At 54.4% G+C, this 12,393-nt stretch overlaps 1 long non-coding RNA gene across 1 annotated transcript in view; it reads left to right on the forward strand.

Annotated features, from left to right (window-relative positions):
* Nucleotides 1–613: 613 nt before the first annotated feature.
* The window catches only part of LOC118627088, a 36,092-nt gene continuing 24,312 nt past the window's right edge, over nucleotides 614–12,393 (forward strand). Inside the window, exons 1-2 of the long non-coding RNA XR_004959009.1 lie at nucleotides 614–650; nucleotides 3,098–3,295. This is a non-coding gene — a long non-coding RNA (uncharacterized LOC118627088). The remainder of the gene's footprint in view (nucleotides 651–3,097; nucleotides 3,296–12,393) is intronic.

A 12,393-nucleotide genomic window follows, 5' to 3' on the forward strand; every position in this document is an offset into this window, starting at 1 on the left:
GATGTCAAGTCCAATGTCAATTCGAGTCTTGAAAATTTTGTAGAGACTGTCAGAGATGAAGCTGAGCTTATTGCTCTCTGCGGAGCCTGATGTCTGGAGGAACAGGGCAAGGTGGGGGTTCGTTGAGGCCTGGAAGTCCCTAAAGTGGGGTCTGGGGACTGGTGGGAACAGGGAGGGGAATTTTGAGGCAAAGCGAGGGGTTCAATCAATCTTAGGGCACAGACTCTTGGTTGAAGAGCTGATGGTTTCTGTAATACACAATCAAACCATTTGCCGGGACTAGTGTCCTGGAAGAAGAAGGTCATGCTGATGAGGACAGTGTGGGCAGGTGGTCACGTTCTCCCCTCCCCACCCCCACTTCACTCACTATCCTTGGATTTCAGGAATCCACCGGCCTGCCCCGCCCTGGCTCCCGCGGCCTCCAAGGGAGTGCCGGGGTGATTGGCAGGTGGGCCTTTCCCTGCTTCCTGGGCGAAGCTGGCTCAGCTCTGATTAGATTTTCTGTCACTCCCACTCGTCTGCTTTTCAACACACTTGCTGACCAGCTGGTGCTACTATGGGTCTGTTCTTATGTACATTTCTGTCTATTTCAGCAGTGCTCGGAGGAGAAGAGGTAAACAGATGGGCTCAGTTTGCCTGTAGAACCTCAGGTGTGTGTAGCTTTCAGGATGGGGGGGGGGGGATGCAGGCAGGTCTACCACCTCTCCACCGGCCACTGGAGGCCGGGTGTGGTGTTCAGGTGATGCTGGCCTCACTCTGGGTGGGAGAGGGGCGGCTCTCTCCCTCCACCTCAGCCCATCTCCTCCTCCAGCCACGCCCCTGCTCCTGGCCACATTACCTCACTGACTGGAACGGTTCCGTGACCTCGCTCCGTCGGCAGGTTAGGTCCAGGCTGTCTCATGCATCAGGTTCTTCCCTGGCCCCGCTCTCCCCTCATGAGCTGTCCCTGCCCCTCACCTCCACCATGTGGACAGCGTGAAACTTCCTAAACATTTGGCCAGTTTGAGGTCTCCTGTCTACTTACACTTCTTCCTTTGTTTGAAATGTCCTCTTTCTCTTTCTGTCACATGTTCAGACACCTCCCGAACGGACTACTCTCTCCTCTCTGCCTTCGCCAAATGGTCGCTTAGAGCCAGCGGCACTGGAATGCATTCCTTTGGTCCCTTTCCCCTGATGTGGTCCCCTAGAAGGCAGGGACCGACTCTTTGCTGTCTTGTATCCCCAGCAGCTACTGCCAGGCCTGACCCAAAAAAGCTGTTAAATGAATGAACAGCCGAATTAGGTTCTAAAGAGAGTTGTTCTGCGCTGACTGTGTATGAGCCATCACACCAGGCTCTAGGGCTGGGGATGGGTCAGACGGAGCCCGCCGAAGTCCACAGGGGTGTGAGCCTCTGCATGCGGCAGCTGTGCTCTGGGCACTTTGGGGAGGCAGGACTAAGTCCAGTTTGGGGAACTGAGCAAGTCCTGAGGGAGGATGGGCAGGATTTGGCCAGGTAGACATGGCCGTGCGAGGAGGGAGCAGCATTTTAGCGAAGGCTTGGAGGTGGGAAGTTGTGGACTGTGTTTATGGAATAGCACGTTCTGAGAAATCAGTGTTTCTGTACCGGGAAGGATCGTGCACAGGTGTTTTTAGGAAGAAATGAGATCTATCGGAGGGTGTGAGGTCAGATCTGGGGGATGGGAAACCGTGAAGCGGTGGAGAGCTTGGACAACAGGGTCAGGAGATGATGCGGAGCCACGGAGCCAGTCCAGCCACCGTGTGCCCTGCAATGCTGTTCTGGCACATGGGTGGGACACGGCTGCTGGATCTGAGAGCAAGTGTGGGGTGGACCGCCAGGGGGGCTCACGGTGGGACGTAGTTGCCGAAACACTGACTATTCCCAGGCTGTCAGTAAAAAGTATGGTGCCCAAGGGGAGGAGGTGACAGTCCCCAGGTCTGTGCGCAGGTTACTCCAGAAGTAGGTGGCCGCTCGGGGGCAGTGAGGATATCCACAGCACTTACCCCCCCGGTCCACGTGCCGGTGTTGGCCCAGACGCTCTGCAGGTGCTGCCTCAGGAAAACCTCGGAGGCACTTGCCTTTCTTAGCCCCCCTTTTTCAGACACAGCAAAGCTAAGCCACCTCCCGAAGCCGCAGAGGTAACGAAGAGAAGGGCTGGGACTCGAACCCGGCACTGCCTCCAGCAGGCAGTCATTGTTGTCGAGCTCTGGCCTCCTTTGGCCTGGAATGCCGTCTTGTTTAATGATTTGGGGAATACAATGTGCTCTTGTGTCCAGTGTTGTATTTAATTCTCACTCAGGCCCAAATGTGAGTCACTTTGCAAGTTGTGTTCGTTTTCTCTTGCTGTGTAACAATTACCTCAAACTTCGTGGCTTCAAACAACCACCGTGTGAATGCACAGTTCTGTAAGCCAGACGTCGGTGCGGAGCGGCTGGACTCTCTGCTTAGGGCTGACACCTAGGTGTGTCCAGGCTGAGCTCTTGCCTGTGGCTCTGGGGAACATCCCCCTTTTCAGGTGTTGACGGAGTCCAGGTTCTGTGGTTGTGGGACTGTGGCTGTTTCTCTTCTGGTGGTCAGCCGGTGGGGGATCCGATGCTGTCCAACCCCAGAGGCATCACTCAGGTCCTTTCCATATGCCCCTCCCCCATCTTCAAGGCAGCGAGTGCCCGTCCAGTTCTGATTCTAATTTCCGTGACTTCCTCTTCTGTGACCAGTCAGAGAAAACTTTGCTTTTAAAGGACTTTGTTAATGCGATCAAGCCCACAGTATCACCTTCCTATTTTAAAATCAGCTGTGCCCTATAACATAACTTTATCATGAGCGTAAAATCGATCCTATTTGCAGTCCTGGGAATAAAGCAGGACATGCACACCCGGGGACAGGAGTCTGCCCACTCTGCTGGTGAAGAAGCGGAGGCTCAGAGGGTAGGAGGAGCTGGGTACGAGGTGGCCACCAGGCCACACCGTCCTCCCTGCATTAAGACAGGCAGCTTGGAAAGAGTTGAGAGCCTGGGCCTCTGGGACCAGGCAGAGATTGCTCTGTGTCTAAAGAGGTTGACCAAGCAAATGCCTTGACCGTGTGTTTCAACCGTCCTGCAGGATTACAGACACACACCCGGCAGCCTCGGACTAGTTCATGGAGGAGCCTCGAGAGATACTGTCCAGGCAGGCTCTCCCTTCCGTCGGGCAGAGCGGAGCGTGAGAGGAGGCGGCTGCAGCGGGAGTGGACATGAACGCTGGTTTTCAAAGAGAACAGCGTTTTAGTTTTGGTCATCGCAAGTGGTGCCTTCAGCACAGGTAAGACATGGGCCGTCCTGAATACGCTTGCTGGGGGCGCCTTCGGTGTTCCTTGCATATGCCGGCTAGTGTGTTCTTCCCCTAAAATGTATTGTTGTTATAGTTACTTTGTTGCCTTCCTTGAGCCTCTGTGAAAGCTGGAACTTCTAGGGACTTCCATGGCCAGGAGTGCCAGCTCTGTCACGGCACTGCCCCATGCTGTCTCCCCCAAATGTAGTCCTGTGTCCCCAGCTCCTCAGTTCCCATCGTGTCGCTGGCAGCCTCTCCTCCTAGGGACCACAGCCTCCCACCGCCAGCCCCTCTGTGTCCTCTGGCTTTCCAGAGCTCCACCTTCTCTGCTCCCCTCCCCACCCACGAAGGCTCTTGTGTACCCACTCCCTGGTCAGAGGAGCACAGTGGATGCTGGAGACTGAGCACCCCCTCTTCAGGGCCCTCCCCTTTGTGAAGAATCGAAAGGATGTCAGGTTCTGGGCCCAGCTGCATGTTAGCATCACCTGGAGAAGTCTTCAAAATCCCAGGAGCAGGGCCCCAGCTCCAAAGATACTTGCTGAATTGACCCGGGAGGCGCCCCAACCTAGGCTGTGTGTGTGTGCGCGCGTGCGTGTGTGTGTGTGATCGCTCTTTTGTTTTCAGGTATGTGTTGTGGTTTCAGGTTAGAAGTTCAGGCTGTGATTCAGATTAGGTGTGTGGTGTTCAGAACTCACTGGGTTGGGAATATGTCTTGGATGTTTGGCTGTGGGTGCATCAGAATCACTCAGGGATGGGGGGAGGTCCGGGGTGGCGGGGAGAGTGCCTGGTTAAAAAAAAAAGTTGATTCCCTGGCCCACCCATGCTGGGGGCGGGAGGAGAGGGTGGATACAGGGATCTGTGTTTTGATTCTGATACAAAGCCTAGGCACTGCGAGGCCTGTTACTTGGGGCGCTGGAAGTACTCGCCTGGGTTTGGGCCTGGCTGTGAGTCCCGGGGTTGCTTCCAGCCCACTGTGCACGAGCAGCGCCCCCCCCCCCCCCCGCCCCCCCCCGTCCCCTTCCTCTCGGGCAGCCTTCGGAGATGGCAGCACTGAGCTGCTGGTCTGTGGGTGCCCAGGCCCAGGCCTGTGCCCATAGCTGGGCCGCACCAGGGGAGGCCCCTGGACCCAGGCCCCTACCAGGGTTCCCAGCCGAGGGGGAGGAATCATCCTCTGGACTCTGAGGCAGGATTGGGCCTTTGAGCCTCGTATGCGAGGGCTGTTTGACATGGTGCTTAATAGTGAAGGCCCGAGTCTTCCCAAGTTCAAATCCCAGCTCCAGCAGCTGCTCAGTCTCTCTGCCTCATCTTCCTTGCTTATAAAATAGGAACGTAGTGGTACCTACCTCACCGGGCTGCTGTGAAATACAGGCAAGGCCCCTAGAACGATGCTAGACACACAGCAAGGCTCACCACCACCACCACCACTACCAAGCAGCCCCTCTGGCTCGAACAGGCAGCTCGGCCGCCACCCTGTCCTCCCAGGGGCAGTCCTGTGACGTGTCTGCCATGCTCTGCCATGGGGTCCCAGGGCATGAGTTCCTGAGAGTCAGGGTGAAGAAAGATCCTGGCCCTGCCCATGGGCCCTGGCACTTCATAGACAAGCCTGCGTCCTGCAGAAAACCCAGTGAAGCTGGTTCTGTTGCCCCTTTTGTGAAGATAAGGAAGTAGCACAAAGAGGTCCAGAGACTGAACGACAGTCACACCGCTAGTAAGGAACAGAGCCCTTTCTCCACCAAGATGCTTCCTGAAGAACAGTGGTACCGGCTTCGAGGACCCTCCCCAGGAATGTCTGTTTCATAGGCACCCGCAGAGCCCTAACGGATAGGTCCCCCTCCTCAGCGTCCTGGGGTGGTAGCTCACGGCGCCTCCCATGCCTCCGTATAGCATTTGTTTCCTCGGCAGGTATAACGGGGCTGGTCGTGAGTCCGCCCCTGGCAGTCTCAGGGCGGGGTCTGGATTTAATCAGCTAGTGGTGCAGAAGGTACTTGAACTAGGCTGGAAACAGGAACCGCTGAGGGATGCAAGCAGAGATACGGGGGAGCTGTCGTGGGGAATGTGGAGCGGGGCATCCTCCCCAGACCTGGCATGTGCCCTCCTCCACTTCACTGTGTGCCAGCGGGTGTGCCAGGCAGGTGCCTGCCGCGTACCAGCCTTCAGCGGCCTCGCAGACGCCCCTGTGCTGGAGAGGCCCACTGACACCATCAGATGTGGGGTCAGAGCCCCTCCTTAGCTGTGCCAGCCGTGGGCCCTGGGCTCTGCCAGCTGCAGGGAGGACTGAAGAGGATGGGACTGGCTGGGAGGGAAATGAGCTGTCAGTTCCAGTAAGAAATCTGGTCCCCACCCCTTCCCGTGCTCTCCCTAGGGAATAAAAGCATCTGTGATTAATGGGGTGCTGACTCATTGCTTCTGGAGTATCCAGGAGCCCATGGCCCCCTGCTGGCATAGCTTCCCCGGCCACCAGGGCAGGGGCTGGGATCCATGGCACTAGTGAGGGAAGGCACAGACCCAGACCAGCGGTGTGCCAGGCAGGCGCGTGCTGCGTACCAGCCTTCGGTGGCATCACAGACGCCCCTGTGCTGGAGAGGCCCACCGACACCGTCTGAGATGTGAGGTCAGAGCCCCTCCTTAGTAGGAGCCTGGGCTGGGGACTGGGCTCCTTTCAGAATAAATGTGATTTCCAAATAAGTGACTAGCCTCCTAATGCTGCGACCCTTTAATACAGTTCCTCATGTTGTGACCCCCAACCGTAAAATTATTTTCGTTGCTACTCCATAACTGTAATTTTGCTACTATTATGTCTTAGGCGACCCCTGTGAAAGGGCCGTTAGACCCCCAAAGGGGTCGCAACCCACAGGTTGAGAACTGCTGAGAGGCTGACTCTAAATTGAAAAGGGACAATGAAGGCAAAGCTCTGTGCTAGTAGTTTGCAAAATTTTATAGTCTTAGAAGCCTTTTTGTTGTTGTTGTTAATCCTTACCCGAAGATATTTTTTTCCCATTGATTTTTAGAGAGAGTGGAAGGGAGGGAGGCAGGGAAGGGGAGATGGAAAGAGAAACATAGCTGTGAGAGAGACACATCAATTGGTTGCCTCCCGCACACACCCCAACTGGAGCCAGGGGTCAAACCTGCAACCCAGGTACATGCTCTTGACTGGGAATCGAACCAGCGACCCTTTGGTGCGTGGGCCGGTGCTCTAACCACTGAGCAACATCAGCCAGGGCTAGAAGCCAGTAAAAAGTCCAATCCTGCACGGGATGCCAATGGTACAAAACAGGTTAAAGTGGTAGTGTATTAATACACATTTATTTTTAAATTAGAAATCTTAACACTGATTCATTATCACAGTCCATCAATAGAACAATGACTCTGAGGCATAAGAGCACTGGAATCTCAGGGTCTGGAGCGGGGTGGGCAGACTGCAACCCCAGGGCCTAACCCAGGCTGCTGCCTGACTCTCGTGAATCAAGTTGTACTGGAGCACCGCGCACCATTCGCCGACACAGGGTCTGGCTGGGAGCGGCTGTGCCGGAGACTGTCTTCCCACAAAGACAGACATACTTACCTTTTAGCCCCGTATAGAAGGGTGCGGGCTGTGTCCTAGCTGCTCGTCGTACCGCTGCATCAGCTGTAACACCCAATGTTTCTCCTTGTTTTAGTTTTTCTTTTGGCTGCGTTGTACAATGTCAAGAAAATTCTAAGTCGTGTCAGTAGGAGGCTGTGAACGGTAGCGGGTTCCTGGCAGCTAGGATGGTCTCCGGCTCGGTGTTAGGTGGACATTCTGGAGGGAGAAGGGATTCTGGTCTGCATCACTGACAGCTCGAATAACCGCTGGAGTTCTTATCACAACACTCAGGCAGGAAGCTCATAAGCGTTTAGTATGTTTTTTGTGATAATTCATGTAATACGGTCTCAGATCGCTGACAGCTTTAGAGTGAACTAGTTTGTGTGGTTTATGTAAACATGTGTAGTCCTGAATTTAAACAACAACATCCAGATGCCCAGTAAAGACCTCCAAGCTTTCTAGTTGTAGACACGTTTCAATACCGAAGTTCAAGACCTACCCAGACTGAGTCCGAGGCAGCGGCCGAGGGAAGTGGGCCACCCCTGTCGGCGGTGCTCAGTCTGTTTCAGTGCGTTGTAGCCGGTTTTAAGGTGCAGGTCCATTTTCCGTAGAGGTTTTGATAGGAGTCGAACTGTATTTTTGGAATCCAATTCTCACGTGACGCCCCTGAAACACCTCCAGAGACCAGCTGGAAAACTGCTCCTTCGGCAAATATTGGTGGTTCTCAGCTCTGTGCTTAGGGATAACGGAGGAGCCACGGATGCTGAGAGTTGGGAGTTAAGTCGTGAAAGGGGTGGAGGAGAGAAGCGAGATGGCTTGTAGTGGAAAAAGTCCTCGGAAAACACGGAGAAGCCTCCCCGTGAGTTCCTGCTGAAGCCTAAGGTGTCTCCTAACTTACGATGACCTAAACGCAGCCCTCTGGGGGAACTCGAGTGCGTTCCGACCTTCAACTTGGAAGAGGTCCAGAAGGACACGGGAAAGTTTAAAATACTGGAAGAGAAATGGGGTGGGAGTGGAATGAGCATACAAATGGCTTCTAATCAGTATGCAAAGGGCCTTTGAGGCCACTCAGCAGATCAAGGTGGGGGAGGGGCAGGGAGAGGAGAGGGATGGCAGAGGGGTCAGCCAGGTCGGCGTGCCAAGCCAGCTGTGGGCAGGAAGAGGGCACATAAGCATGGGCAGTGTTTGTGAGTAACCTGTCAGAGCCCCAAGCAGGTGCTGGCTGGGGTTGGGCAATAGCTTTGGGCATTGAGGCAAAGCCTACAGAGCCAGGAATAAAACTCAGGAGTCCCTGCTCCCAGGCCTCCTGCCTTCCTTCGGCGGGGGCAAGGCAGGGAGGGGCAGGCCTGCTGCCTTTGAGAGGCTGTGGGCTGAAGGAGGCCTCTTGGGGATAAAAAAAGCACCCGTTTTTTCTGAGGTTTTACCACTCACCCCATAGAAAAAGAACATTTTTAGATTTTAAAAGGATGACCTCATTTTTTTTCTTATTTACATAGCCCTGTTTGTTTGTAGGGCCCTTTAAAAATAGCAGACGTGTGCTAAGCTTAGTGCTCGCTCCCACCAGCAGCAGCAGAGCCAGTGGGGGGAGAGACACCTTTTTATCTAGGAGAGGGACAGCCTTGTTTCGGAGGACAGATGGGAGCAAAACGGGACAGGTAGGAAGTTTCGTGGTTTTTCGTGTCGCTCTTCCAAAATAGCCACGCTCCTGCCTCCCACTTCCTGCCTGACTCAACTCAGGGCAGATTCTCTCCTGTGGAGGACTGTTCTGTGAATTCTCAGGGAAGCTGGAAGGGATCTGTCAACAAGCAAACATGCTCGACCCCAAAGACCTCGAGCTTGGCACTGGGTTTGCATCCTGGCTCTGCTGCATACAGCTGTGTGACCTGGGGTACGCTGCCCGACCTCTCTGTGCCTGCTCATCTGTGCGTGCGGTGGGGATAACAACAGTGCCTGCAGAGATGTGCAGGTAGAATGAGGGTCTGCGTGTCGGGCTGAGCCCAGTGAGGGCACACAACAACTCTTAATAAATCTCTTAATAACCAACAGTGGTGTTGTCCATATCCCTACCCCACCTGGACAGTTATACCAGCCTTCCGACCGCCTTCCCTTGTCTGCTCCAGCCCATCCCTTCATTGTCCCAGAGTGACAGAAAGACAAACCACAAATCTGACCATGCTTTCCCCTGCTTCACCTTCACCAGAAGCTTCCAACGCCTAAGGCAGGGATCGGCACAATGCTTTCTCTCAATGGCCAGCTAGTAACTGTTTGAAGCTTTGCTGGACATACAGTCCCTCTTGCTGCTTCTTACTCTGCTGTTCCGTGGAAGTAGCCACGAGCAGTGTGGGAAAGAATGGGCGTGGCTGTGTTCCAGTGAAACTTTCTGTACAAAAACAGGCAGTGGGCTGGATTTGCCAACCCCTGACCTACAGGATGGATCCAACTTCTGAGCTCAGCATTCCCACTCCAGCCGTTCCCCATCTCCATCCCTCTTCCTCCTCCTCCCCTCTGCTCCTCTACTGAACTCCTGAGGCTTGACTCCTTTGCACATGCTGTTCCTTCTTCCCGGATTTTTCTTCTGTGCCTCCCACGTGCCCCTCCCTTGAGGCTTTAGGGACCTTTGCTCTGGGATCTTGTGGTTCCCAATCTTTATTTCCCCCCTGATCAATTATGCAAGCACCTCTGTCTTTGCTGTTGCAGAGGGCTCCCCAGGGTGGGAATTCGCCTTCCTCCTTTGTGTGCCCCTAGGGTGGGAGTTTAGGTTCTCATAGCTGCTCCGTAAGCATTTATTCTTGAATGCGAGAGCTGCAAGAGGGATGGTGGCCCTCAGGGAGCTCACGGTCTGGTCAGGAAGCTAGAATGTGATTCAGCCAGACTCAGGCGGGGGAGACCACGGTGCATGTGCCTGCTGGGGACAAATGACAAGTGGAATTTCTGACCTGTGTAGAGGAAGAAGCATTTGAATTGGACCTTGCTCGGTGGGAGAGACTTTCAGAGAGGTGAGGGAAGTCAGGAAGGCTTTCTGTGCTGGGGAAGTGGCGGGGTTAGACTCGGCTCTGGGTTCAGGGTGGTGAGTGGACAGACTAGCCAGCAAGCACTGAGGGAGGCTGGTGGGATGGACCTACGACTGGAAAGCAGGGCTAGGGTCTGATCAGGGACTAGGGGATAGTGAGGGAATTTGGACTTTATTCTGTGAGCCAGAATTTGTGAAAGTGTGGTACACACACACCCTGAATTGTCTGGGGTGTTTCTTAAAATGCAGATTCTAGGGCCCTGTCTCAGACTAGAGGCTGGAAGGCTGCAGGGGGTTACATACAGCCATTGTCTGTAGGAATAAAAAAGGTTGCAACATGGTTAGGGTGATGATCATAAGCACTCTTCAGATTGATGTCACCTGTGGGCATCACAGCCAGGCTGGGCACGAGTGAGGCAGGAATAAATAATCCTCTCAACGAGCAGATGGGGACATGGCAAGTGACTTGCCCAAGGTCACACTGCGGATTACTTGCAGATATAGAACTGCCTAGTTTGGAATAGGCTTCCTGACAATCTCAGGGCCTAGGGTGGGAAGAGGAACAGGCCTGGTGAATGTCCCGGAGCCCAGCACAGCCTGGTACCCAGTGGTGCTTGGTCAGTAAGCGCTGAGCAAATGAGGATGGCTGGGGTGGACTGGATAGATGGGTGAAATGGGGGCAGGGAAGCAGAGTCCCAGGTGGTTCCGGGGGTTTAGCAGAATGGGAGCCCCAGAGGCAGAGGAGGAGGAGATGAGTTTGATGCCAAGCGTATTGACTTTGAGAAGCCAGTGGGATGGCCAAGCCAAGACGTCGGCAGCTGGAAATGCAGGCCCGGGGAGCTCCGGGCCGGGCAGGTGATGTGCGCAGCTGTGGAAGCTGCTGCTGAGACTCCGTGAGCAATGCAGAGAGAGACACGTAGGGGATTAAGAGCTGAAGCCCGAGGAATGAGCCCAGGCACCCGGGGAGCAGAGGCTCAGGGGAGAGAGAGGAGTGGTGGGGACAGAGCCGAGTCAGGATGGGCCAGAGCAGACCAAGCAAAGAGAAACGTGAACAGTCAGTCACCCAGCTAACTCAGCTGGGGCCCCTCTTTAGAATAAAACCAGCCAACCTCAAAGACATCGTGCCCTGGGTAAATAAAAGTGTCAGTCGAAATAAAAGCAAAATCCCGAGTTTCTGTTTGATTGAGATTGCGCTCCCGCCAGCGTAGCTGCAGGTGTGGGAGAGCCGGGGAGAACTGGATCCTCCGCGGCCTGTCGGGACAAGCCCGCGCTCCGTCTGCCTGGTTCGGGTTTGCATGCGTCCCGGGATCATTCTGTTGCTCGGAGCCTTCCTCTTCCTTTCCTGGAACGTCCTGAGCTCCTTCCCCCTTCCTTTCCATCTCTCTCTTTAGTCATTCAACAGAATTTATTAACGGGGTTAGAGCTCTGTGCAAAGGAACTCAGCTGAGCTCTCCAAGCCCCCAGGGCCAACGAGTCCCCCCCGGAGAGCTTTTTAAAAATAGATGTACATTCCTGGATTTGCAGATTCAAGGTGCCTGGACCCAGGGAAGGGCCGCCAGGCCTGGGTTCTCGAAGCCCCATGTGAGCAGCCTCTGTGGCTGCCTCTGTGAATTTGCTATTGTGGAGCGGCTCTGCTGGGCTGGGCCGGGGAGGCACGGAGGCCCAGGTCTGGGTGTTTCCCCTGTAAGGCCCTAAAAATATACATCTGGGCAGCCTCCCAGCTGGCTTCCCAGGGCCTCCAGAGCCCGTCCTTCTGTTGATGCTGCATGTGCCTCCACCGTTCCCTTCCACAGACGCACTGTGTCACGGGGACAGCAGAACCGTCGCCACCGTCATCTGCCCTCAGGGAGGTGGGCCCTCACAGTCAGCCCTGCCCGAACAGAAGGCACAGCGTGCCACTCTGGGTGACAGAGCACAAAAGTCCCTGCCTCCCGGAGCTACGTTCTCATGGGGGAAACAGGCAGATGCGCAGAAGTAGGTTTGCATTCGTGAGTCCGTGAAACAGAGCTTCCTCTTGCAGGATTATTTATTAATTATTGTATGATTTATTCCCGTTACCACTGCACAGCTACTTTTGCCCATCCCTGTACTGTCACCTTATCATGCACTATATATTTTGGGAGACAGTAAAGGTATGAAAATATTATCAATAAAATATATATAAAGAGCCCTGGCCGGTTTGGCTCAGCGGTTAGAGCGTCGATCTGCGGTCCTGAGAGACCCGGGTTCTGTTCCCGCTAAGGGCGTGTACCTCGGTTGCAGTTTGTCCCCGGCCCTGGTCGGTCGTGCAGGTGGCAGCCACTCGATGTGTCCCTTTCACATCGATGTTTCTCTCTCTCTGTTCCTCTCTCTCCCTCCCACTCTACCTGAACAAAAAAATGGGGTAGTGTCCTTGGGTGAGGATAAATATATATATATATATATATATATATATAGAGAGAGAGAGAGAGAGAGAGAGAGAGATATTACCTTTTGTTTATGTAAAATGTAGAGTATATCAAGGTGACAGTCAGGAAA

This window comes from Molossus molossus, unplaced genomic scaffold, assembly GCF_014108415.1.
Source record: "Molossus molossus isolate mMolMol1 unplaced genomic scaffold, mMolMol1.p scaffold_m16_p_12, whole genome shotgun sequence".
Classification (NCBI taxonomy): domain Eukaryota; kingdom Metazoa; phylum Chordata; class Mammalia; order Chiroptera; family Molossidae; genus Molossus; species Molossus molossus.